This window comes from Trachypithecus francoisi, unplaced genomic scaffold (assembly GCF_009764315.1).
Source record: "Trachypithecus francoisi isolate TF-2019V2 unplaced genomic scaffold, Tfra_2.0 Lachesis_group6, whole genome shotgun sequence".
NCBI classification, from domain to species: Eukaryota; Metazoa; Chordata; class Mammalia; order Primates; family Cercopithecidae; genus Trachypithecus; species Trachypithecus francoisi.
In genome coordinates this window covers 41,356,731-41,383,578 of record NW_022681471.1, presented here as the reverse complement: position 1 = coordinate 41,383,578, position 26,848 = coordinate 41,356,731, and the positions used below count along the sequence as shown (strand labels likewise).

Below are 26,848 nucleotides of genomic sequence, written 5' to 3'. Positions count from 1 at the left end.
AGGCACCGCGTCTGGTCATCTGTAGCTCTTTTGTACGACTTTTACTAAAAGGACCTGGGCAGATATATTAGTTCACTCTTGTTCTTGGAACCTATTTTGTTGGCATTATGGAGAAATTATTGCTGGATGTTACACAGTGTAGAGAAAATTGAATAAAAGCTCACTTGGAAGGGTCATGATCTATTTTGGTCATTTAAGTATGTGAGGATATATTTATCTTTATAAAAATAATTTGAAAGTAGAAAGAAAAAGTTACTTATAATACTACTAGTTTAACCCAACTATTACAATTTTATGTCCTCTTCTGATCGTTTTCTGTAGGCATATTTTACACCATTACAATTTGAATGTCCTTATTGTTTTGTATTATTTGACTTTTTATGGCAGCTTACTGTCTCCTTGCTGGAATTCACCATAATTTACATAACCTAGCCAAATCATGGGGAGTACGGATTTTGGAGTAGCAAGAGATTATTTTTGGAGTTAGATTTTAGAAAGCTTTGGACATCTGCAAAAATTTGAACCGTATCCTAAAAACAAGAGAAAGCTTTGAAGGTTTAAGGGAAAGGATGGACAGAGAGAATCACATTTAAACTCCATTTGAAGTAGAATTTTTTTATTTTTTGTATAATTCCGTGCTTTTTGGAATGTGCGTACTTCGTATGCAAAAAAGTAGTTTCCCGATCTAGATTGCCATCTCTTTGAATTCCACTGCCACATCTGCCTCTCTTAGTTTTCTGTGTATTTTAGAGATTCCATCAGTTTAACCTGCCTGGCTGACAGGTGGTGTCCCAAATCGAAACAATTTTTCCCCCCGAATAAAGCGTGCCCGTGTAGCTGGACAGATTTCGTCCCCTGAAAATTCATCTGCAATCTCAATTTTCCTGAGGGGAGCAATTAAGGAAGATAATGAACTCTCCCCTCCTCTCCATCCTGTCAGGTGCCCCTCTTTTTGGATGGCCCCACCTCTGTCTAGACAACCCTGACAGTGTAGAAGTTTCCATCTCCTCTCCCTTTCCCTCTCCATGTTCCCTCCCCTTCAGTTTTTTCCCCCTCCCAGGCGCTTCCTGCCTGGAAACAAAAGATTGGTCCCCAGTAGCCCACTCAGGGCGATTTTAGTTTTATGCTCACCATCTGATTGGCCTAGGTAAGGTGCAGAGCTCGGGTGACGTCATAGCAGAGAACGGCTAGGGAGCGGTTGCCGAGCAGGGGCTCTACCGCGGGCGGGCAGCTGTGCCAGCTAACCGTCTGGGATCTCGCACTGGGGGCTGCAGTTTTTCCCCGCCTGGAGCCAGTGTGCGGGGGCGGGAGAAGAGCCAGGGGGAGCGGGCTGGGCCCGGGGCTGCGGCTTCGGCCGCGGGGCTGCGGCTCCCCAGCCCCGCCAGCTGGAGCTCTCGGAGGTAGAGGAAAGGTCTTGACGGGGTGGCTGGATCCGTGGCAGGTAAATCCCGCGACTAACTGCACCCGGGCTAGCGCGGGGGAGGGGGTGGCTGTTGGATGATGCTTTAAGGCTGTTGGGCAGATGTTCTGCCTTTCCGGACCCCCCTCCTGTCTTGTTTGTGCCCCAGCCTCGAGTCTCCTACGTGGCTCCCCGGAGCCCTGAGACCAAGCGAGCAGTTTGCTTAATCCCGGTTCGCGGACAAGTGGGTGTGTCAGGGCCGTTCCCAGAGGGCCGGGGCTCCTTCGCTTGGTCAAACCCTAGACTCGTTTACTGGGGCCTGGGCCACTTGAGGCAAAACCCGCCTTGAAAGCTACGTCAGCCTGTAAGTCTTCCCTTTCGCCCCCCGCCCCCCTACCCAGCCCCGGTAGCTGTGACAGCAGTTCCCTAGAGAAGGGGAGGGGGTGTGGCCATGGTCTGGCCAAGTCCAGGGCAGAACCCCCCCCCCCCCCCACACACACACACACGAGAAAAGAGAAAAAGTGACGATTTTCTTAAATGGGTGCCTTCCCCTCTTTCTTTTATTTTCTCTATCCCCCTCCCCTTTTTTGGTGGGGAGATGGTAATAACAGGGGGACTCTTTTCTTCTCCTGTGGGGATTGGAATGATGCAATAACGTCCCCAGAAAGCTCGGGGTCCCTGGATTGGCCCTGTCTTTGTCTGGGGAGCAGTGTCATTGGGTCCACTGCCTCTCCTTCTCCCCTGTTCCCCTTAGCTCGCTGGGGGACATTGCCCTCAGTTTGTGAACTGGCTCTGGCAAGATTATTGCCGCACTTTTGGGTGAACCGAACATTTTAGATTCTTGCTCTGGCAAGTTTCCCTTCCCTAGGTGGTGGTTAAGGCGTGGGGTGGGGTGGGGGATGGTGGGAAGAGGGGGATTCAGGCAAAGAGAGAGATAGAGGCCCCACTTGTTTTTTTTTTTTTTTTTTTTTTTGGTCCCACCTTTCAGAATCCAGTTCCAGATTCTAGACTTGAGGGTTCTGGGCTGTCGGTCTGTAGAAGCGAAGGAGAGAAGGGTGAGTGGCTTGGCTTTGGGAAGCATGATGGGGGCGGTTGCAGTGCTATTTTTAAAAAACGGCTTTCAGCAGGGAAGCCTTTAGCCATGTTAGTCTTGCTCCCCTCATGGTTTTGCAGACTCAAATCCAGGCCAAGTGTATGGCTGTCTGAGGTATTGGAACAGAAGGAGGTCCATTCCTGTTGGTGACAACACCGTGGCCCTGTTCTGGGATGAGCGAGGTGTAAAGGTCAGTGCGGTTTTCACTGGGCCATTTGCAAAATTTTAATTGGGCAAGATCTGTGATTTGGTACTTGACGCCTCCAATCAGGGGCAACTTTGGGCAAAGAGGCTTGATATGGTAATGAATGACTAACAGGCGGAGGCTTGGAAAGAGAGCCATTTGTAAGCCTCTGTTTCTGGATACAAGTGTCATATCCCCCAGCTCATGCAACAAGCAAAATGGGAAGAGACTAGGAGGTAGCCTGGTCAAGAGCTGACAGCTGAGAATCCTGAGGTCAGAGAGACCTTAGAATGTCAAGGAGCTGACCCTGCAAGCCTCCGGACAGGCACGTGGGCCTTGTAGGAGAGACCTGACAGGAAAAGGAGGTTCACATGCAATAGGGTTATAAGCTAGGGGACACAGGACCCTAGGGACATTCTGACTAGTTAACGATTCCCACAGGTTGTAGATTTTTCTGGTCAGAGGTGGAAATGGTATATAGAGCAAACAAGTTTGCTGAGGTCTTGGGAGAGGGTGAGTAGTGGATATACCAGGTGAGGGAAACGAGAAATAAGAACTGCAGGGATGGGGAGGTGCTGACATCAGAGACTTTGCTATTTGTGTTCAGAGACTAAGCTACTAAATTAAGGTTAAAGAAGGTGGCCAAGGCCAAAAAAAAGAAAAAAAGAAAAATCAGATCTACAGATCAGATGGAGTAGGCAGGAAGGCAGGAGCAAACTAGAGAGAGAGAAGAAAAGTCATGGTCTTACCAAGAACCCAAAGCCCTGAATTCTCTGGTGGGATAGGAACCTTTGGTGGCTGAGGCAGCTGTAGCTCAGCCAAGAATTAGAAGGATGATTCTAGATATTTAAAATCAACAGCATCCCCACCCATGCAACTCACCTTCAGGAACCAGTAGCTTTAACCAAGAGAACAAGAAACTCAATGAGCAGCAGCCTCAACAACTGGCTCTTTCTTCCTGGGTAAGGAGAGGGGAGTCGGAAAGGACAATGTCCCAAAGGGAAGTGGAGGCACTATCAATCTGGCCTAGACAGGTAGGTTGACTGCTTTTACATGGGTGGGCTGGGGCCTGGTCTGGGACCCTTGCTCCAAAAAAAAAAAAAAAAAAAAAAAGCCTCCTTCTCAGGATCCCTGGGGGCCTGTGAGCGCAGGGAACTGTGTAAAACCTTTACTTCGGAAGGTAAGTGCAGCAGTCTAGGCATCTGGGGCATAACTTAAGCCTCCGCTATGCGTCCCCCACTCTCACCCCCACCTGCCGGGGTCTAGGCGTTTCCCTCTGCAGGGCCTGGGGTGGACTCGTCTGCCAACTCGGCACTACACAGCTTCTCCAGCAGGGGGCGGAAAAGGGCCTGCAGCGACGCGCAGAACCCGAATCCTCCATTTCAGGTGTGATGCTTAAGCCTCGGATCAACTAACAGCCACACATTTAAAATCTTATTTAGGGTTACCGGAGAACCAAATGAACCTCCGGGTCTGGCAGTCTGTTGCCATTTCCTCCCAGATATGCGTCGCTTCCTACCGCGCTCCGTGGCTTTGGAAGGCATTTACATTTACATGTGCGGTGATTATTTGAGTCACTAATACACACAGCCTAACCAGGAGTTTAATTGGAAATGTTAATCAGTGCAATAGATCTGTGTCTGAGTTCCACATTCGGTCAATTATCTGCAGGTTGGAGCAATCTGTGCTAAACCCAGGGGATGCAATGAGGAGCAAAACGGTGCAGCTACAGCTGGGTCTGAGTCTGGGAAACATAATGGGGAGATGGACTTTGAAAACTGGAAAGAGAGTAACAATTTACTGGTGGGAAAAGGAAATCATTAGAAAGGTGTGGTCACAGAGAGGCCTGATTGCTGAGATGGAATAGGATGACCTTGGAACCCACATGGTGGAGAGGGAGGCCAGAGTTTTTCTCTGAGGTTGGAAGGGGCTGAATTTGGAGAGTGAAGATTTATAGGGGCCAAAGGACCAGGAACTGGGGTGGAATGAACCCTGGGAGTTAGAAGTCAAGTGTTCTGGAGGGGTAGGGTCTGGTCTGGGACTCCCAAACACACTGTCCCAGACAGTGACAGTTTGGGACCCCTGTTGTGTTTAGGGGTCCCAGACAGTGTGTTTGCCCCTCTCTAGGCCTCAGTTTCCTTGTCTTTCAAACGATGAAGTTGGCACTAGTTGTTCTATAGGGTGGTCCATTTATTCTTGGTAATGAAGACAGGTCCACTAAAGTATAGCCCTCTTCTTTCCTTGTCAGAAAAATTACCCTTCTTTTTTGTATGCCCTCCAGTTTTGGGGAAAACAATACAAAACAACCCCACAACCACATATATTTCATCTCTTTCAACAGTGTGGCTTGGCTTTTACTTCATGTGAATGGGGAACAGGAAGGAAAAGAGAAGTCCAAGTTAATAATCTGCTAGGGACCCTATAACCAAGCCCCTGAAAGGTTCTGTGTGGGGGGGTCTCACAGACCTGAGGGGATGGGTGGGTGGCATATATTCATTAGTGGCCCTTACTCCCTAACTCAATCTCAAAACAGAAAGTCTTGGTATGAAGGTGAAGGAAAGGGCTGGCCTAGGGCATATAACTTTTCCTTCCTGTATCTCCCTCTGAGCCACAGGCACTTTGTGGAATTCAGCACCCTAAAAGAAACACTATCCTTAGCAATCAGCACAATAGTGCCCTCTAGTGACCTCAATGGGAACAATTTTAAGAGCTCCCCCTGCATCTCAGGGCCCAGCCTGATCGCCAGTGCCCTTGTGCAGTGGTTACTCCCTGTGGAGAAGGCTCCCAGTCCTTCCAACCAGCCTGACAGAGATACTTAGCCAGCCACCATTTCCTGCAAGTCCTTCTCCTTGCATATATGGATGGGGCTGGGGGTTTACAGAGGGAGTCAGCTCCCCATAACTTCCTCCCCAGTGCTGTTTCCTTTGGGCCTGAAAAAGGTTCCAAACCTCCTTTCCTAGACATCTTTGGTGCTGAGCAAGACACTTGGCATGGGAAGGCTCTATGGTTGAGAGAGTAGTTGTCCGTAGCTTCCACCTACCCCCACCACCAAGATGGCAGCCCTAGTCCCCAGACAGGGATTCTGGCAGGAAGTTGGAATGCAGCAAGGTGGCTGGGGGTGGAGTTGGGTTGGTGATGGGTGTTGGGTACGTGCAAGATGCGTGCACTGATTTCTACCTTAGTCTCCAACAGGAGGCTGAGTCATAGGTGCACAACAAGACAGTATAGACATACAACATGATAGAGGCACACAATGCCCACAACACTATGCAGACACACAGCATGGCATAGAGATATGACACAATACGAATTAGACACATTGCACATACACAAAGGATGGAAGAGATGCAATTCACATGCAACACAGTACAGACACATAGCACTCACACAGTAGCTTATTGACATGATCATGTATACAACGTGATATTAACAGGACACTGTACACACACACAGTATTATGCAGACTCAATACATACATATCATGGTAGATATGACAAAGCACACATACACAGACATACAACATGGTACAGGGAACTGCACAGATATACATGACCAAGTATACACATGTGCTCACACATCTCTCCTTGCCCTACTCTCAACACAACACACCCCCAGGCAGGTGAGAGGAGTGTGGCTACCAGGTGAAATACTGTGTCCTGTCAGTTGATTCTGCACTGACTTGAGCAAGTGGTGAAATAAAGGCAGGCCACCATGGAGTTAAAAAGTGGTGCTACAATTGGGGCTGGGGAGAGGTGGAGGTAGGCTTCAGGAAAGCCTTGATCTTGCTCAAAAATATGGAGATTCTTGGTAGTACAGGTTGGGGGTGTGTCCTCCTCTTACATCCTTTAGTATTGTTTCCCACACCAATGGGTGGATGCTGCCTCTGCTGTCAGCCCTCATCCCCAGAGATGGGCAGGGGGCTTCTTGAGGCCATTCTTCCTGTGCCCTCCTTGAGCCCTACCTCTCTCTGGAGCTTTGGCAGCTCTCACTCCTCTCCCCCTCACCCCACCCTCTTGCAGGGTGAGATCTTGCAGGGTGAGCTCACGTAGGGAGGGAGGGGGCGAGTACACCATTCAGTGGTGCAGTGGTGGGATTTGGAAAGGCTGCTTGGAGTGTGCATGTGGGAAGCACACATGGAATGCCAGGGATGCTGGGGGACAGATATGCTCTGGAGTCTTGCCCAAGAGCAAGAGGCAGACCAAGAGTATGGCTTGGACTTTTTTTTCCAGAAGGGGGAATTGGAGATCATGGGGGCTTTTCTTGGCTCCCTAAGGCTTCAATTTTGCAGTCTCTGTGTTTAGATAACCATCTAGCCATCTCTTTGGATTAGGACCCTGTTCATTCTGGTCTCTAATAAATAGGTGCTAGCCTGAATCATGCCTCCTTGAGTATCAGCATGTAGTTTCTGCTTTTCTTTGAGGACAGACACCACTGGGGGAAGGGGAAAGGAAAGCAGAGTAGGAAGGATTGCAGAGCTTGAGGTTCTACAGAGAAGATCAGCCTCTCTCTTGAGAGGCTCAAATGATTGTGGGAAAAGGCAGAAAGGAGGGTTCAAAGAGACTCAGTCTCCTTCATGGTTAGACATGGAAACCTCTGTGGGAAAAATAGGGTAAATTATCACCAAACAACAACAGTAAACAGTGTATATTCACCCTAAGAAACCTGGGGAGGACAGTGGAAGACTTACCTGGTGGAGACAGGAGAAGGTAGAGGGGAGCTCCAATTAGGATCAGAGGCTGTGACCTTCAGCACCTGTGAGATGGTAGCAAATTAGGAGACCTCAGAATGTTGTTGCCTGGCAGACAGACTTTTTTTTTACCATTCCCCAGTGAAAGGTTAGTGAAAAGGGGAATGGAAATGGAGGTGGAGACTTAGAGTTGAGGGATGAACTGAACTGAACTGAACTGAATTCAGTGCCACAACATCAGGAAGCTCACATATTCATGGAGCCAACCTGCATTGGCCATTGTCTCTGTTTCCTTTTGTCCACTGGGCTCTACCACCTCCTGTGATTATACATATTGCTCCATAATTATGCAAATTATGTAAATATTTCACATCTGTTTTATTTGATTTAGTTCTCCCAACACTTATCCAAGGCAACTAAGGCAGGCCTTTTCACCTGATACCAAGCAGGCCCAGAATGATGAGGTGACTAACAGCAATTCTCAGCTTGTAACTCCCATCTCCTGCCTCCCACTTCTGTGCCCTTTCTGTAATCCTATGTAACAATGCCTTTTTACACTTCTTAGCGCTCTGATTTTCTAGCTTTCTTAAGGGATTTTCTGAAATTCACCAGAGAGATTGAGAAAGAGAGAGAGAGAGAGAGTGTGTGTGTGTGTTTGTGTGTGTGTGTGTGTGGTGTTTGGTGGGGGTTGGATGAGGGAGCAGTAGCAGTGGGGAAAGAGGTTCCCTCTCCCCTACAATGCTTCTCTCAGCAGGTTTCCCCCAAGAAAGAGCAGCTGAGTCCTTGCATCTTGTGGCAGCTGGTGTGCCCAGCACTGAGTCTGTAGGAGCTGAAGCCAGCCCGGACCCTTCTCATGGGCAGTGCCCACCTGTGCTGAAGTCCTGCAGCGGTGGCGGTGTGAGGTGAGTAATGGAGTCCAGGGCAGGGAGTTAGGGATTTCCAAATCCAGGCAAATGCTGCTTTTCCACCAAATCTCCCAATATCAAAGACTCTGCCTGGACCTCGTGAGCTAGGCTTCAGGGCATGACCCCTATGTTCTGGCGAATTTTGCCCAGTACAGCTGCCTTTAGTCTCTTGCCTCCCTCCCATCTCTAATATGAGAATGACAGCCTTGACCTACATTTTGGGGTGAGGAGGAGAAACAACATAACAATCATTGCCAAGTCCTCTGCAGATGTCAAGCACCATCTAAGAGCTTCAGTGTAACACAGACATGCTTCCCATCAAGCTGTCATTTTCTTTTCTCCTTTCCTGGTGCCTGGGTAGCTTTTTAGCCACATGCTGCAAATTTGCCAATAAGTTCCTATGATTTCTACTGCTCCCTGAACTTAATTTTACCTTCCTATTTGAAGTGTACCCCCACCCCTTCCATCCCTGCTTCTGGGCCTGTCAGGCTTAGCTTAAACCTTCCCGAACCTTCCCTCTGCTTTCCCACCAAACCAGGATGCACTTCCTCCACCAGGTCTCCAACAGCATTTGAGTCTGTAGCGTGCAGTGTAGCACTTGCTGCCCTACTGCCTTCAATAATTCTTGCATGGTTTCTGGAGTATTCATCTTACCAAGAAAACTAGATTGTAAGCTCTTCGAGGGCAGGGACTAGATCTTACAGATCTATCTAGACTCCCTTAAAAGGGCTCAACAGTTCCCCAGCAGCCCAGCAGCTTTGCAAGTTGGGCCTCTCTCTCTTCCTCTGCATTTCTTTCAGGTTTCATGGCCTGTCTCTCCGATCATCTATCTGTCTCTTTGTCTGCCTTTCAGGCAGGCATTATAACTTCTTCTGTCAGCTTCTCCATCTGGCCTCTGTTGCTGTTCCCTGCAGTCCAGCTACCTGCTTGTAGCTTGCTGTCCCTCCGTCTGGTCTTCTGTCTGTCTATCAGTTGCTGAGGCATCTCTCCTACTACCCAAATCAAAAAAACAACCAACCAAATGTTTTTTAAAAAACAACCAGAAAAACAAACTAAAAAAACAAGCAAAGAATAAGCAATGTAGTTCCCTTTCACACTGAACATACAATAGGCCTATAGACAAGGTGAAACTGCAGCTCAGTGGCAGGTGTTTCTGTGATGCCTTCTTATGAAAGGGAAGCTCCAGAGTTTCAGCCATGGAATTGAAGGTATGAAATTACAGCCTTGTTGATACTGATGCATTCAACTTTCTAGCGATGTTCTGGTAGGGGATCCTCTTTAGACCTTGACGGACAGAAGGTAACTAGGACTGACTAAAATGAGAAGCCCCTGAATTGCTCCTTGGTGTTCTGTGACAGATGCAATAATAACTTTTATTTATTGTCTACTGTTGCCAGCTCTGTGCTAGGCACTTTACTGGCATGATACCATTTGTTCCTATGGTAATCTTGCAAAGCAGGTTTTTTTTTTTTTTCTAATAGTTATTGCTGTTTCTGATTATACAAGTGATACTAGCTGAAGTTAGGTATTATCATCATCACTGTATTACCAAGGAGGAGACAGAGGTTGAGAGAAGCTAAGTAACTTGCCTGTAACAGAATACATGCTGTGGCTTTGGGAAGAAAGAGACTTCCTGGAGAGAGTTGCCCAGCATCCAAAGTTATTTTGGTATCTTTAGTTCATGCACACACACATACATACTCACAAGCACATTCTTGTACTCTTGTACATTCACACAGTCACATTATCCCCTGGGCTCACTCACTTTTCATACTGGAATCATTCAAAATGATGATCACTCTTACCCCTCACCCTCACACACAATCATATTTACATACATGCTACATTCAGGTACATTCACACTGCCACAAACTCACATTCACATATTCACATTTTCATATTGATGTACACAACACACCATACACCCCACCCTCATGTTCATAGCCACTCACACCTTTATGCTATTAATATTACATTCTCACACACTCACAGTCATACACTTTCACACTTTTATTCACACAGAGGATACAATCACCTTTGCCTGCCCAAATTCCTATATAGTCATATATACTCTATACACAAATAATACATTGACATTCCCCCTGCACACACTCCAACTGTTTCTTATACTCACAGCCCTTCATATACTCAATTTCATACTCTCTAGCGTACTTGCATTGATATCATCACTGTTTCTTTCTCATAGTCACAAACTCATCACAGGGACACAAACATGCATACATGCTCATATATCCACGTTTATATTTTCTCACACCATAAGCACCATCTCAGCCACTCGCACTTTTACACTTAGAGTTACACACTCTTGCATTCATATACACAGAGCTAAAACAATCTCCCTACTCCTGACACATTCACACATAATCATATTCATACATAGAAACACACATTTTGACACACATTCACACTCACACACTCACTTTCTTCACACTGAGACATCATCACACTCTATACCAAACTTGTAGGCACGTACTCTAAAATACAACCATGTACACATATTTTTCTAAACTCAGCCATTTTCACTGACAACCATCACTCTACCCTCTCAAACTCAAGCACAATCACTTACACACACAGGTATATTCACGTTGACTGACACATACATAGGTTCATTCACATTCAGTACTCATACAAATTCACATAAACATACATACTGCACATGTACTTAACACTCACATATTCACTCACTTTCACATTCAGAACTGCACACTCAAAATTATACATTTCCTTATTCCCACAGACACACAAGCACTCCTCCACATTCGTGTACATGCACATGTGTACTCTCTCACAAACCATCCCCCACTCATACATCACACCTTTTCACACTGGCACAATCACACTTACTGCACACTCACATTCTTATACAGTCCCACTCTTCTACTCTCATAGTGACACACCCTCACATTGCTACACACATTTGCACCAGTGAACATATAGTGACATGCACAGTCACTGACTTGCATTCACACTAGCACATACCATACTGACATACACAGTTCGCATTGCAATAGTCAGTTGACTGTGCTTCACACAGGAAATTACTGATACCATATGACAACATAGACTCACACTCACACTTGCCATGCCACATTCTCACTTACATTGATACACTTACACTGACACACCTGTTCAGGAAGTCATACACTCTCCTGTAATCCACCATGTACTCTGACTCAGACTGTCACACGAACACGTTGACACCGAACTACCACTGAGATAATCACATTGACCCACATCTATTCACATTGATTCACACATATTGCTAGTGACCCACACTCTCACTGTCTCATACATACATTCCCAAACTCTTACACGTCCCCCTCCATACCAGTACCCCTGCATTTATATACTTTCTCACTGACACATACACTTCGATACATCTAATTGCAAGAAATAGTTTATATTCACAGTTGTCACTCTCTTTTTTCTTTGTTTGCCGCTAGTGCTCTCCTCACCCCTGCTGAAAGTTTATGTTGGCAGCCAATCGCCAGAGGAAAAATGTTGGTCTCATCCTGGAGGTCAATGAGAAATAGATCCTTTCAGAGCAGAAAAGAGTAGAATTTATGTCTAGGATTAAAAAAGAAAAGGCTCAAACCCATAATCAAGTTTTTCTTATCCTTCCCCATACTTTTTCTTTTTCAGAAATCATCTCTAATACAGCCTTAGCCAGTCCTGTCCAACACAGGTTGGAGTTTAGATGGTGTGTTTATTTTCTGGAAGCTTATGGCTTAACTTGCTACCTCATTTCTTTCCTATGGTGAAAGGAAGGCGAAGGATGTGTTTCTTTATGTGCTCTTAATGGTTTCTTATGCAAAAGTGCATGTCTCTGGTTTTATATTTATGATCTGAAATTGCCTGCTGATTACACACATGGAAAGGGCAGGCCTACTTCCACCAGGCACCTCTAATCTAGCCAGGTATGCTTAATACCCTGTTACCCTGGAACATGGCACTCAAGGAAAGGAAAGAGAAGGTTAATGAACTAGCTGGATGATAAGGTAAATTTGTACTGTAAGTGTTCGTGTGCGATAGTAGACCCCACTGAAATTTCAACAGCTGTTACTAACAAGTTACAAGAGGAGATTTTTCAGTAGGCGTGGATAAAGACAAGCTGAAGGAAGTTTCTTGCACTTCGGAAAGACTGTAGATTTCCCCGCAAGTGGATGAAAAGAAGCACAAACCCAGGAGTGAACTAATGGATCAGGAGCCTGGTGCAAGAGTCATGTGCCACCAGAGGTTTGAAAACACAAGAGCATCTTGCAGGAGTATCTCTAGTACATGGCTTCTCCTGCTGGAGTTGCCCTGGAACAAAAAATGAGTTCAGAATATGCCCAAGCTGCCATTTGGTATGGGTTCTAGCATGCCTTAGGGAAGAGTTTTTCTCGGAATATAACCCGACTCCTTGCCATTAGATTGAGAACTTCTTTGATAGCAAGAACTAGATTATCTTACTCATTTTGGATTCTTGATGCCTAGTGCAATGCTAGGTCCAGAAAAGCTACTTGTGAAACTCAATTAAGAACCTAAAGGGGATACCTGAGCAGCAACATGTTATCAGTACAGACCCAGTGTCTGTCTTCTTCTCTTCCTCAATCCCAGATTTGCAGTGACATTACCAGCTCAGATTGAGGATTGTCTGTGGGCCCCACATAGAGCTAGGCCCAGAGATTCAAATGGGTGAAAGACACACCTATTGCCCTTTAAGGTACTTTCATTTGTGTGGGAAAGATCAAGTTGCCATGAAACAGTAGTATGAGGTAACAGTCTGGAAGCTTGGGCCTGGAGGGATCTTTATCATGAAATCCAGTGGTCTGTAGGCTCCAAAGGCCTTGACGGTTCATAAGTAGTTGGGGACAGCAGTCAGAATTTAGAGAAGTCACTTTCCAAAGTAAACTTCCTCGTAGATAGCTTGCTTAGCACAGGGCTGTGCCATATTCTGTATAACAGAGTACTCTGTTACTGGGCCTAAAGTGGAGTAATACGAGTGATCTGCAGACCTTAGTGAGAATATTGTACTTATTAAGATCTAACCACCACCTCCTCCAAGAGACAGCTTAAGACAGGGGTTCCCAGTCTCTGGACTGCAGACCAGTACTGGTCTCCAGTCTATTAGGAACTGGGCAGCACAACAGGAGGTGAGAGGTGGGTGAGCAAGCATTACTGCGTGAGCTCCACCTCCTGTCAGATCAGCAGCAGCATTAGATTCTTATGGGAGTGTGAGCCCTATTGTGAACTGCATATGCAAGGTTGTGTGCTCCTTATGAGAATCTGATGCCTGATGATCTGAGGTGGAACCGTTTCATTCCAAAACCACCCCATTGCCCCATGTCCATGGAAAATTGTCTTCCAAAAAACTGGTACCTGGTGCCAAAAAAGGTTGAGGACTGCTGGCTTAAGAGAAACAGCTGGGCAATTTTACATTTGGAAATTTTGGCTGTTACATCAAGATTCACAAAGGTAATTTATATAATTTGCAGGACTGGCTGAATATAGGAAGAGAAAAATGCACCTGCCTGAATGTGTTTGAATTCAGTGAGAAGCACTGAGAAAATCTGTTCTCAAACTATCATGCATGTATATGATATTTTATACTTTTCAAAATGTTAATAACCCATTCGTCCATTTCAATAGAGGTGTTAGGAGCACCAGCTCTGGTGTCAGCCAGATTACCATTTGAATCCCAGTTTGGCCACTTCCTAGCTGTGTAACCTTGTTTGAGAAATTATCCCCATTGCTTCTTAGGCCTTTTGGCTAAGATCAAGTGAAGAGAAGTTACTTATCCCCCTTAAGCCTCAGTGTCCTTATGTGTAAAATGGGAGTGACACTAATATCATCTATCTCATGGAGTTGTTAAGAGGATGAAATGAGATAATATATGAAAGTGTTTAGCAAAATGTCTAGCTTATAGTAAATGTTGACACAGTATAGAGCTTATTATCTTTACCATAGTCCTTTGGGGTAGACACCTTCAAAGGGACAGATCCTTGACATAGTAGAGAAACAGTATGGTTCTTTGCAGCCAAAGATTGATTTTCACAGGACTTGTTGCCTGTTTTCCTTTAAGTCTTTATTTCTGCCTAGCCACAAGCTAGGTATCAGTGCTCATTCCCACTCAAGACGATGAGTGAAAAATAGGACTAGTCCACAGAGTTTCCTCAATTCCTGTTTCTCTTTAGGACATGTTTATCTTGCAGCAATGTGTCCTGTTCATTTAGCTATCCCCTCTAGTCCTACTTCCCCCCCTTGAAATCAGCAAAGCCATCAGTGATGCCACCTTTATTTGCTGGTACATAGACTTGAGGGGATGGTGAGTAGAAGAGATTCCTAACGTAGGTGGAACCAGCAATTTGTTCTCTCATTATAGGCATTCTTCTGCCCTTGATTCTGATTGTTGAAATGTCTGTTTTGTGGGTGGAAGATCTGCTCATTTTCAGGCTTTGCTCCCAAACACCACAGTGGAAGCACAGTTTACTTATGACAAAGCCCTAAGAACATTCACATTCATGCAAAAGCTGTAAGTAACTGCAGAATTTAATATGAAACTTTCTGTGACTTAGGAAACAGAAATAAGAGCATGGGCATTGATGTTACATAGACATGGGATGGTATAATCTTACTATTACATTTACTAGTTCTGTGACCTTGTTCAAGTGACTGCATGAATGTGCTTCTTCATATGTGGAGTGGAAATACTGTAATAATAACACCTCAGAGGTTATGAAAGTTATGTGAACTTGTACCTAAGTAACTTTTAGCAGAGTGCCTGGGTCATGATAAGATTTCAGCGAATGATAGCGATTTTGTTTATGGCTTGTGAAATCTGTGACGATAAACTGTAAACATATATTGGTAGAATGTCTTGAATTACTTCAAAGCAGTTCCCAAATGTGGATCATGTGATCCTCACAATCTACTGGTGAAGTGATCACCTTTTCTAGATGAAGAAATAGCTTCAGAGGGGTGAAGAGATGTACCTAATGTCATGCAGCTTGTGAGTGGCCGTGCTAGGCTGAGAAAGCACCAGTCCAGATGATTGAATATTTGCACCTTCACTTGGTAAAGCCTTTGGGGGCTACAGTTAGCAAATAAGAGCAATTTGAACTGAGCGTAATCCTTCTTGTGACAAAAATATCTAAATGTGAGCTACAGTTTATTTACAAACCGAACCGTAGGTGTTTCTCTTTGTATCTTGTGCAATCCCCAGAATGTTGCAAGAGTGAAACAAATGTGACATCATAGCAGTACCTTTCCAAACACAGCTGAGTGATATATGGCCACAGTAGTACCATTCACCACCAAGAGGAAAATCTTTCTTGAGGCATAAATACTATGTGGTTCTGCTCATGTTGCTTCAGTAACACCAAATGTTCAGAGTCTGGGAATTCTTAAAACATACAGAAACACTTCAACAGACCTGTGGCTCCACTCGGCCATTTCTCTTCTGACATGAGAATTACAAGACATCACGCTTAGTAAACGTTAGGGAGAGGATGGGAGGACAAAAAGATAGCAGCACTTTTGGCCTCTCTCTAACATTTTTCTCATAGCCAAACATTCATCTTGAAGCACTCTTCTCTTAGTTTCTATGACAACGTATTAGTTCTCCCACCTCTTTGACCATCTTTCTCGGGGATCATTAGTCGCTCTTCCTCTTCCAACCTCTAAATGTTGGTGTTCCACAGAGATCTGATCAAGTCATCTTTCTCATTCTGTGTTCTTCCTGAGCAATTGTGCATATTTCCATGCTGATGGCCTCCAAACAAATATCTTCATCCCACATGTCCAGCTCTCCATTGAACAGTTTCATAATGCCAAATGAATGTGTTAGAACCACTGCTACAATTGTATTTGTCTTACTATTGCTATCTCTGTTATGAGGAATAGATATAGCTAGAGATACAGTTTTTCCACCACATGTGATTGACGTTTCCTTCAATTATTTATTACTTGCCATGTAGATTATGCTTCTCAAAGACAAGATGCTTAGATATGTGTCTTGCTTCCCACTAGATATTTCTAGTTAAGTTTTTACTGATATTTCTATTGTGTCACTGGCTTTATCCTCTCATCTTTGTATATTGCAGTCTTGGTAGAATTATTATGTTTGTTGGTAAAGTCTGGATAAAAATTTAGATGATTTTCTAGAAAACTCATTATAAGGGCTGTTCTATTGGCCAAAAACATTATAATAATTCTTATTCTCTTTAGAGTACAATTATTACAGGTGGTCTAATGGTTGCTAATACAAGGGACTTCCAACATATTCATATTTTTTATCATCACACTAACTTCATTAGTTGTTTTTCATCCCCACTGTAAGCTATTTGGTTATTTTCATTTCACAAATATGGAAACTGAGGCACGGTTCTGTTTGGAATCCCAAATGCAAACTAAAGCCTGCAAAAACCATTAGATCTCCCATACTCCTTTGGGCCTCTTGGCATAGAAATATATTTCTACCCTGATTTCCATTTGGGGTCCTGAGAACAGTTAATCCTATCAAGCCTAGCATCTCTACCATCTTTGGCCAATGTCCACTGTAGAGGCCTCTCTTGACATCTCTCTTCTCCTGTCTTCCTAGTCCCATGCTGCTTGTGTTTCCTGTCTCCTGACTGATTATCTTAGTGTTGTCACTTTTCAAAATGATTCCCATGTTCCTACCTGGAACATCTGACTCCATAGGAAAATCTTTCTGAGTCTTCAACCCTAGACATCTGCTACATTGTCACCTGAGTAATAGTTCTGAAATTCAGAGTTAATCATGCTATCTCACTACTTGAAACCTCTTCATATACACAAGAGGAGTCCAAACCTTGTAGAAAGGCATATTAAACCCATCTTAATTTGTCTCTATCTCCTTAATACACATTGTTGCTTGTCCTGAAAAATGGTGTGGTTAATTGTTTTTCTTAATTCAACTCAACTGTACATTCGCTGTGAAGCTTCCTTCATCAGGCTCCTGGGAGTCTGTCTCTCTGTCCTTCTATAGCAACCATTTCTCATCTTTGCACTGAGATGTCATGGCTGACATCCATTACATGTTAAATCTCCTCAAGGGCAGGGTCAACTTTGTTCATCTCTCACCCTAGAACATGGTGAACTCCTGCTTTCCTTTATACCCTGTTCAAGTGCTATATCCTCTGAACCCTCCAGCAGCATTAGCTACCCTTCTTCCACTGTCCTTTCAAAGCATCCAATGCCTACCTTAGGACATAGTAGACACTATTTAAATGATGAATAAATGAATACATTTAAGAAGGTTTAATGATTTCTTCAGGATCACAGAAAAATCCCGAAGTAGAGCTAGAGTTAGTCATTCATTCCTTCTGTTAGAAACAATTCTTTTGGGTTTATAAAAAACCTACTAAATAAAAATCAACCCTCCAAATTAAGTCTGCCTAACAACATGCAACTTAGTTCTTAAATGTAGCATGGAAGGTAAGTTTCTTTTTCCTAGTGTTATGTGCCTAATAAATTTCCCCCAAAGAGATCTGTCCTGCTTGTATATGGATACAGTTCTAAAATGCTTTTAAGTCTTACACATATTATTTTCTTCCAGAGTTTTGAGATCTGTTCTTTTACTTGTACAGCACCAGTATTACTCAGTCCAGCAGAAACGGGCCCAAGGCTAAGAAATCTAATCTAGCATGCTTGAAGTATTCATTGGTTGAAATATACTGTTGAATAATAATACCTTACGCCAACCTAGTGCTTCCTACCTTTCAATCCTATTTAATTCCTGCTCATCCTTCCATACCCTGCTCAAGTGCTATATCCTCTGACTCCTCTGGGAATATTAGCTATCCTTCCTGCTCTGTCCTTCCAAAGTATCTTGTGCCTACCTAGATTGTATCATACTGTATTCTTATTGTATATATGCATGTCTGCCTTCCTCACTAGACTAGAAGCTCTTTGAAGATCGAGATTTGTCTTTATTCTTCTCTCTTTGTATGTTTCCTGTACCTGACATAATACCTGGTACATATGAATGTTGGTGGTGGGAGGATGTAAGGCCAGGCAGCTATGTTCCCTGGAATAATATCAAACACATTCCTTGTGTGTGGTAGTATGATTTCTCGTATAGCAATAAGGTGAAGAGAGTCTTGACCTTTTCTGAAGTGCTATAGCTCCTCTTTTTAAAATTTTACTTCTCATTTTGCAATGCACATATCCTTGTTTTGTAGTTCTATTTTTGTCTGTATATGACATACTTTTTAAAATTATATTTTAAGTTCTAGGGTACATGTGTACAACGTGCAGGTTTACATATGTATACATGTGCCATGTTGGTGTGCTGCACCCATTAACTCGTCATTTACATTAGGTATATCTCCTAATGCTATCCCTCCCCTCTCTCTCCGCCCCATGACAGGCCCCGGTGTGTGATGTTCCCCACCCTGTGTCCAAGTGTTCTCATTGTTTAATTCCCACCTATGAGTGAGAACATGCGGTGTTTGGTTTTCTGTCCTTGTGATAGTTTGCTGAGAATGATGGTTTCCAGCTTCATCCATGTCCCTACAAAGGACATGAACTCATCCTTTTTTATGGCTGCATGGTATTCCATGGTGTATATGTTCCACATTTTCTTAATCCAGTCTATCATTGATGGACATTTGGGTTGGTCCTAAGTCTTTGCTATTGTGAATAGTGCGACAGTAAACATACGTGTGCATGTATCTTTATAATAGCATGATTTATAATCCTTTGGGTATGTACCCAGTAATGGGATGGCTGAGTCAAATGGTATTTCCAGTTCTAGATCCTTGAGGACTCGCCACACTATATGACATACATTTTACATATAATGTGGGGCCAGTAATGAAACCCACTGCTGGAGCCTATAACCTCACTCAGAGCTAGACACTTATTTATCTGCTTACACCCATCACTTAGTATGATGCCTAGCACATAGGCACTGGTAAATATTGTGGTTCGAGTAAGTGGATTCATGCACAGATGGGTTACTTAAGGGGCCTCAATAATATATTCTCAGTTACTATCTGACACCTCAAAGAGTAGTACCTCTTTTTTGGGCTCAGGATTTTTTGAAATGAAAGTCAACCAGAAATCAACAAGGATAAAGCATTAGTTGGTATATTTTCCTGTAAAAAGGAATGTTGGGCCGACATAAGATCTTTTCTTTTCCTCTCTTTATGCAGCTATGTGACCTATAGACCTTCATTATTAAGCTGTGCAGAAGAGTATAGGGCATGCTAGGTGATCTGCTAAAGGCCACAAAACCAGCTGGTGATTGACTGGCATAATTGGGAGTACTATGACACAGGGGATTTATCAGGCTCGATCTTGAAGAAAAAAGAACACTCTAAGACAAGCATCATTTGATACAGAGTTATGTACATTTATTATGAACACCAAGTTTCCTCCCCTTTCTCTCTGCCCAGTGCTTTTGTCAGAATGTGCTCTAAGCTACACTGCAGTCTCCACAGGAATGACTCAAGAACTACTGACCGATTTACCCTCAGGCCTGCTGATTACAGCTCCTTCCACCAAGCCCTGCTTCCGTTTTATCTGCAGTTTTCCTCCCAAAATACCCTATCTTCCTTCCTGTGTGGTAAGGGCTGGGCCCTGTGATCTCAGCTTGGGGGCTTTCCAGGTCCACAGAAAGACTTAGGCACATAGCAGTCTTTGCTTTGTATGTATATGAGCACTAGGGAAGTAAAGCTGATCTTGTGCTGGGGTAGACATCTACTCTAGCATGGACTAATGATAAGCCATATATTCTATAAGTGGACAGCAGCAGCTGTAACCAGGTAGTAAAGTAATAAACATTCAGCCACTTGCAAATTATGAGCTTGTATAAGCTGGGCATGGAAAGGCCATGGGAAAACCAGCATACTCAATTATGAGTTCGTCCTTCAGATCAGGCTTTTAATTTCTAAAGAGACTGCTTTGGGTGTATTACGATATTTTAAAAAATACCCATGCCAGTTTTCTTTAATGCAAAACATTTGTCTGGTGGGCTCAAAGATGGGGGAATTCCTACAAGTAAGGCCCTTGTCAGCTAAATGATTATCCCCTACCATTGTGAAGGGGGATGGGCAGAAAGTAGGTTTTGTCATGTTCCATTCTTCCTTCACTGTTTAAGAAAGGCTGTTTTTAATAGATGTTATTTCTTCTTCCTTAACCATAGCTCCCAAATGAGATGTTTAAATGCATGCTGAGCTCTTTTAAAATACGGGCATGTAAACATAGGGCAAGGGGCAAAAACTTGAGGAAGTGTTGCATTTTACACCAGTTCAAATTCTTTAACCTCCAATTCTGGCAAGAAGTCACTTTTTTGGTGAACTGTGAGCTTTGCTAAAGTGATCTAAGTTCCTACTTTAGAAATAATACCAATCTCCATTGCCCCAGGTAGCTCTTCTCTTCAGATATGAAATGGGAACCTTCCCTGTAGAAAGCCGATTTGGGTACAGAGAAATTGGGAATAGCGCAAGGACCTAGGATGATGAGCCATGATGCACAGGTTGAAAAGCAACATTCAGCCACCTCTGTGGTATGCAGAAATCTCTAGGAAATTCAGAAATTGAATTTCCAAGCTTAAATTTGAGGACATTTGTTGATATTTCACTGAGGTGGAACAATAAAGGGAATAATTATTATCCATGGATAGTAACAGAGAGCAGCGAGACCTCCAGAGACTCAAGACATTGGTTTGCCATATCCTGCTTGCTTGGGATGTTGGTCTATCTAATTTGTTCCATCTAAATGCTTCCAAGGATGTTATGTTCTGTAAGAACTAGGAAATGTTTTCTTGCTAGGTTTTGCTTCCCTTTTCTTTTTCTACCAATTTCTCTGAGGCATCTTTTAGGGTAATTACTTTTGTTTTTTTGTACTTAAAATATTTCTACCTCTATTCTTTATGGATCTTATTTTCTCTTTTTAGAAGCACCAATATTGGAAACAAAAAGCTGAAACCTGTAATAATGCATTGGTTTGCAAATATAAGTACATGTAAGATAATCATTAGCATCTTCTGGGCATTGGCTCATGCAGCACACACAATGAATAACAAAGTATGGTGCTGCATATGTTTAGAGTCTTAAGAAGTCATTTGAAAAAGGACTGTATTTAAAAAAAGAAAAAGAATGATTTGTTCCTTATATGCAGTATATGGAGTGTGGATGCTGGATTATACCTATTGACTTCCTATTTGCAACTTGACGTTGAAATTTGCAACTATAATATACTGGCTTCTTGGACTCAATTAATGTCAAGTTCCTGCTGGAAACAATGGAAGTCACTCATGAAAATGTTAGCAGACAACAATACTACAGCAGAACTGACCTCGTTTGCTTGTTTGTATGAGAGAGAACATGAATGTATGCTGTGTGAGTGTGCTTGTATGTATGTCAGCAGTGAGCTATCTCTTACATGATCTAAGATTGAAACTAGGCGGCTGTAAAAAGAGCTAGTGCCTCTCTTGCTTGTCCGGCTGCTTTTGCAGCTCTCCTGCCTAGCAAGTATCTCAGCTCCTTCTGATCAAATGATCTTAGAACTGGCTTCCCTCTATTACACACTGTAATGATATCTCCCTAGTGAGGCTCTCTGAAACAGATACCCCTGTCTCTGATAGAGGAGTTCCCTTGGTGAGTGCTCCAGAAGAGGCAAGCTCCAAAACAAGGCCATCTAAGAATTGGTACAACTAGCCAACGAAACCTGTTGGAGTTTTGTCAGTAAATCACCTAGCCTTGTGTCTTTAAATGGGAAAAGCCATTTGAAATAGTAAGTACCAGCATGAAGTGGGTTGAAATGAAAAGGGTAGACCTGTTGTATGAATCTTTTAGGAGGATAAAAATGTATATATGAAGAGTCTGTGTGTGTTTGTGGGTTTACTTGGATATGCATTGTATTGGTGTACTGGAAAGGGAATTAACGAGTTTAGGAGCTGAGGGATTGGATACTCTTCTCAGTTTTTTCATTTCTGACCTTGGGCAAAATAAACTCGATGCTTGTAAATTCCTCATGTAAGAAATGGAGATGGTACTTTCTTCTTCACAATGTTGATGTCAGGCTCAAAGAAGAGCAAGACATGGAAGCCCTTTGGACATTACAAACTCATATGTTTTTAAAATGAGGTGTTGGTAATCAGATGGTAGCTGGCTTTGAAATGATGCCCAACTACTTGGCAGTTAGACTAGTGCTGATATTTCCAAATATGCTTTCTTGTCTCTGACCTGCTACAATTAGGTCTACAGGCTTATGCAACATTATGAAAAGCTTACGCAGAGCTGTAACAAATACATAGAATGTATAGAGTTCCATTTCATTACTTCACACATGTCTTTAATGCCTATTGGGAACAAGAGACTGTACTAGTAGTATGAAAGTATATAATTATGACTGAGGGGCTCTTACCCTCAAGGAACTTATGATCTAATGAAGGGAGTGACTTGGCTAATGACTGTGCAATTTGAGACAAGATGATAAAAATGGCAATTTGGGCCCATCTAGCTGGCTATAGTTTGTGGTTGGGCTGCCCTTTTTCCACCTAGTTTGGCAATGGTAGTGTGGGTTCTTAGCTGCTGGGAGACCCAGATCTGGTTCATTCTTCTCCCTATAAAATGCCCACTTTGGCGTCTTAGCATTTTATGGGCATTAATGTCTGAAAAGTCACTAGAAATCTTCAGATGCTAGTTGCTGTAGAGATGCAAGGCAATGTATAATATTTCTTTCAAATCCTAAGACATTGTCTCCTTTGTGGAAGGCTAGATGATTTTTTCTTTTTTTGGCAGGTAAATGTTCACTACATCTTTTTACATTATCAGTCACAAGTGAGCTGTTTGGTTCTTTTGTAAATAATGCATCCAAGATAAAGTGGATTTAGTATCAGCATAGGCTAGTTAGCAAAGCATGGTTTGTTTCCCAGTCAAGTCTATGCCTGAAAGCTCAGCTAGCCATCTCAAAAATGTATGCCTTTGGTTAAAAGAGAGCCCAAGAAAGAGCCAGCAGTTGTAACTCTTGGATTTTTTTTGCCCACCACCAAAGTACAATTCAGTGTACACATCATTCTGATAGTAAATGCAGCAACCTCATCATCAATACAAAGAACAAGCCTGTGTTGATATCATTGTTTAAGGAGTCATTAGCTAACTTTGTGTCTGTGTTTACTTAATAACTTGAAGTCTGAATACTATTATGAAAAAATCAATTCTTTTTTATCTATAGAGATAATTCTTGTTATAAAGAATTCCTTAATTCCAGAGATTGGAAATATTCTTACATTTTAATGTAGTGAAGGTTCTTTGACCAATTCAAAGGTTCTTGACCTTTGAAATCCTAAAATCCATCCTCTTTTAGATGTGCTGCTGTCAGTTCATTATTATAGGGTTGTCAGCTCATCAAGTCAAGGTTACTTGTAACCCCTCATATATATATATCTCAGAAATATTAGGAAATTCACCTTGGAAATTTCCCTTAATGAACAGCTCAGTCCTATGTTTGATCCTCTCATTTGCTATGAAAAGGGTGTTAAACAAACTTGGTGTGTGCTCAGATTTGTGATAATAGCCTTGTGTGCCTGGTGGTTTTGGATATTTACTTTTGGGTTCGTTAGATCATGACTGTACATATGCTAACCTGGGGTTTTGTTTTTAAAAGAAGGGCAGTGTTAATTTAGTTTTCATTGGGAAAATATGAAAATACATAGTTATGTCTATTTTGAAAGCAGACAAAATCATACAGACATATAGTTGTTTCTTTTTCTCCAATGGTATGATATCTGATAAAAAATATTTATTTCAGTTGCTCATGGCTTAATAGATGGTCCTCAAACTGTAGAACTAGTATTTCTGGATTCTCATCCTTCACACATTTGGGTAGAGTGCTTGTAGCAAATAGACACAATTGGCATTTTTGGTTGTATTCAAACTAACACATAAGTCATAGTGTGAATTTTGGTCACATTAGCTAGAGTATAGTTGATGACCTATTTATCCCCTTGACTTCTGAATCTACACAAGTTGGTGGTGGCTTTCTTTTTTAACCTACCCAGCATTCCCTGAGTGTCCAGTTGTGGCACTTCACTTATTAAGAGAATGCATTTTGGAGGAATGAGAGACTAATGACAATTGTTTCTAATTTATAATCATTTAATCTATAGTTACCATGCATCTTGGTAATAGTTTTTTTCTCTAAAATGCTTTGCAATAAAGCTCTGTGTCAAGGCAAGTTAATGAAGTTCCCTCTGTATGTGTTCATGTGTGCTCCTGTGTGTACATGCCTTCAAACTTGTGTGGGGAGTGGGGAGAAAGGGAGAGAGAAAGATACAGGGAAAGAGAGAAGTAATCTCTTTTAGTACTCTGAAGAAAAGGGGTATTTAGACTCCTTGCCTATCGTGAAACAAGAGGCTTATGTCTTATTGCTGATGAATTGCAAGTGTAATTACAGAGCATTGCTAAACCACATTAAGTCCCAAGGGCCGAATCAAAAATATACACCATCTACAAAAGCCATTTAAATTATCTCTGAAAAACCTAGTAGTCAAGTATGAAATCAGTCTGTGAGCAGATATAAACCGTTGCTGGTTATCCATTAAAATTAGCTCCACAATGCTAAGGGCCAACCTCTAAAAGTAAAATAAATGGCCCGTGGCTGTATCTAATGTGCTACTCACAAGTTTCTGTACTGTTATAGAAATGAACAACAACAGTTGAACTTTAAAAATAAACAGTTTTTTGATTGGGTTCCTAGAGAATAATGGTGCTTTTGTACAATTTCTTGAAATAGAGCCTACAGCCGCCCAAAATAAAATAGTCTCTTTCAAGATCTTGGAAATAATGACATCATAGGCAGATTGAACCAGCAATCCATTAATAGTATCCTTATAGAAAGCTGTCTCAGGGGAACACATGGCTAAGTAGACTGGCATTGTTTATAAACATAACATAATAAAATCACTTTTTAAATATGTTTGTGGAATAGTAGGAGATACCTTCCACTTGGGAAACAAATACTTTAACCTCAAGGATTCCTTGCAGGTCCCTACCCTTTCTCCATTGGTCTTCTAAAAGTGTGCTTAGAGGCCCTTGATTTGAAGGTGAGTTAAAATACAAGAAGAGAAAACCAAACACCGCATGTTCTCACTCATAGGTGGGAACTGAACAATGAGATCACTTGGACTCGGGAAGGGGAACATCACACACTGGGGCCTATCATGGGGAGGGGGGAGGAGGGAGGGATTGCATTGGGGAGTTATACATGATATAAACGTTATGCACATGTACCCTAGAACTTAAAGTATAATAAAAAATAAAATAAAAATAAAAAAAAAAAAATACCAAGGACCTCCTGTACTATTCTTTCAACACCAAATCAGAATGATCTGGAATCATTAGCAGAGGATGATTGGTTGTGCCTTGTAACGGGTAGTAAAGAACCAAAGTAATATCAAGATAATTAAAACAAAACCATATCTGAACTGTCTAGGAAAACAGTTTGGTTCATGCTTTATTAATTTCCTAGTATGGAACTGGACATAGGTTCTTCAGTTTCACTTCTGTCTTTGTAAAAGGTGTATTCCAACTCCTCTTATGATACCTTGATGAGTTGAATGACATTGAAACACTTTCAGTTTCATGCGCAATAGGCATGTATGTCACATAGGCTGAGTCCTTTGCAGAATGTCTGTGATACTGACCATGGCAAATGTGTGTTATTGAAGTTTTGGTCGGGCATTTTTAGTGCAGTATAGAAGTAGTTTGAGTTTTAGATCCCAAGTATTCCTTTCTTCCCAACCTATATTATACGTGGTCAAATAAGGTCAGGGTAATCAGGCAGCCTGAAAAGAAGCAGGGCATCTACCTGCCTCTCTGGTCAGATGGAGTAATTAGGAACAAAAAAGGTTACTCTGTTGTTAGCCACCCCTATTTATCAAGAACAAAGGAGCATAGTATTTTAAATTCTGTAGTTGAGCGGAAACCCTGGCTGGCTCAGATTCTTGTCTTATCTTGCAAGATCAGCTTTGTATATCATTTTAAAGAGGTCATGTGGCATGTTTTCCTGACTTCTGTCATCTCAAGTTAAATATGTCATCAGAAAATATATATTATCCAGAAAATGGTGGCTGTCTCTCCCTGTGAGACTCTGTTTAGAAATTTGTCTTCTAGGTATTTCTATTTTCAAATGTTCAGTTTCTCTGCAATAACTTTCAAATTTCATTATTTTTACCAAGCTAGATTTTGTATATCTGTATACATATTTATGTAATAATCCCTTCATATTTGTGCATAGTTTTTGAACTCAGAAAAGTTAAAGAGAAAACTAGTGCCTTGTTTCTGGTGGCAAATGTTCTCTGTGACTAAATTAAAACCATGAACCTGTCCAGTACAGAATAATGCCGCTGGTGAAGTCAGTCTTAAATTCACTTTAATTCTAGAGAAACTAGGAATTTAGAAGGACCAACAGTCAAAATGCAAAAGATAATGCAGACACATTAGCACTGGTCTCATATTCCAATTAAAATATTTACTCTAGTACCAATAGTATCTATGAATATGCTTTATCCTTGACATCCCAATTACTTTTTCATTGTACCTTG

At 42.4% G+C, this 26,848-nt stretch overlaps 1 protein-coding gene across 2 annotated transcripts in view; it reads left to right on the top strand.

Annotated features, from left to right (window-relative positions):
- The first annotated feature begins 1,182 nt into the window (after positions 1-1,182).
- PAK3 (p21 (RAC1) activated kinase 3) overlaps positions 1,183-26,848 on the top strand; it is a 137,539-nt gene continuing 111,873 nt past the window's right edge. For both annotated transcript variants that reach the window (XM_033201166.1, XM_033201167.1), the window contains exons 1-5: positions 1,183-1,441; positions 2,388-2,454; positions 2,573-2,682; positions 3,537-3,710; positions 8,118-8,265. The gene's annotated coding sequence lies outside the window, so the exon portion shown is untranslated. The remainder of the gene's footprint in view (positions 1,442-2,387; positions 2,455-2,572; positions 2,683-3,536; positions 3,711-8,117; positions 8,266-26,848) is intronic.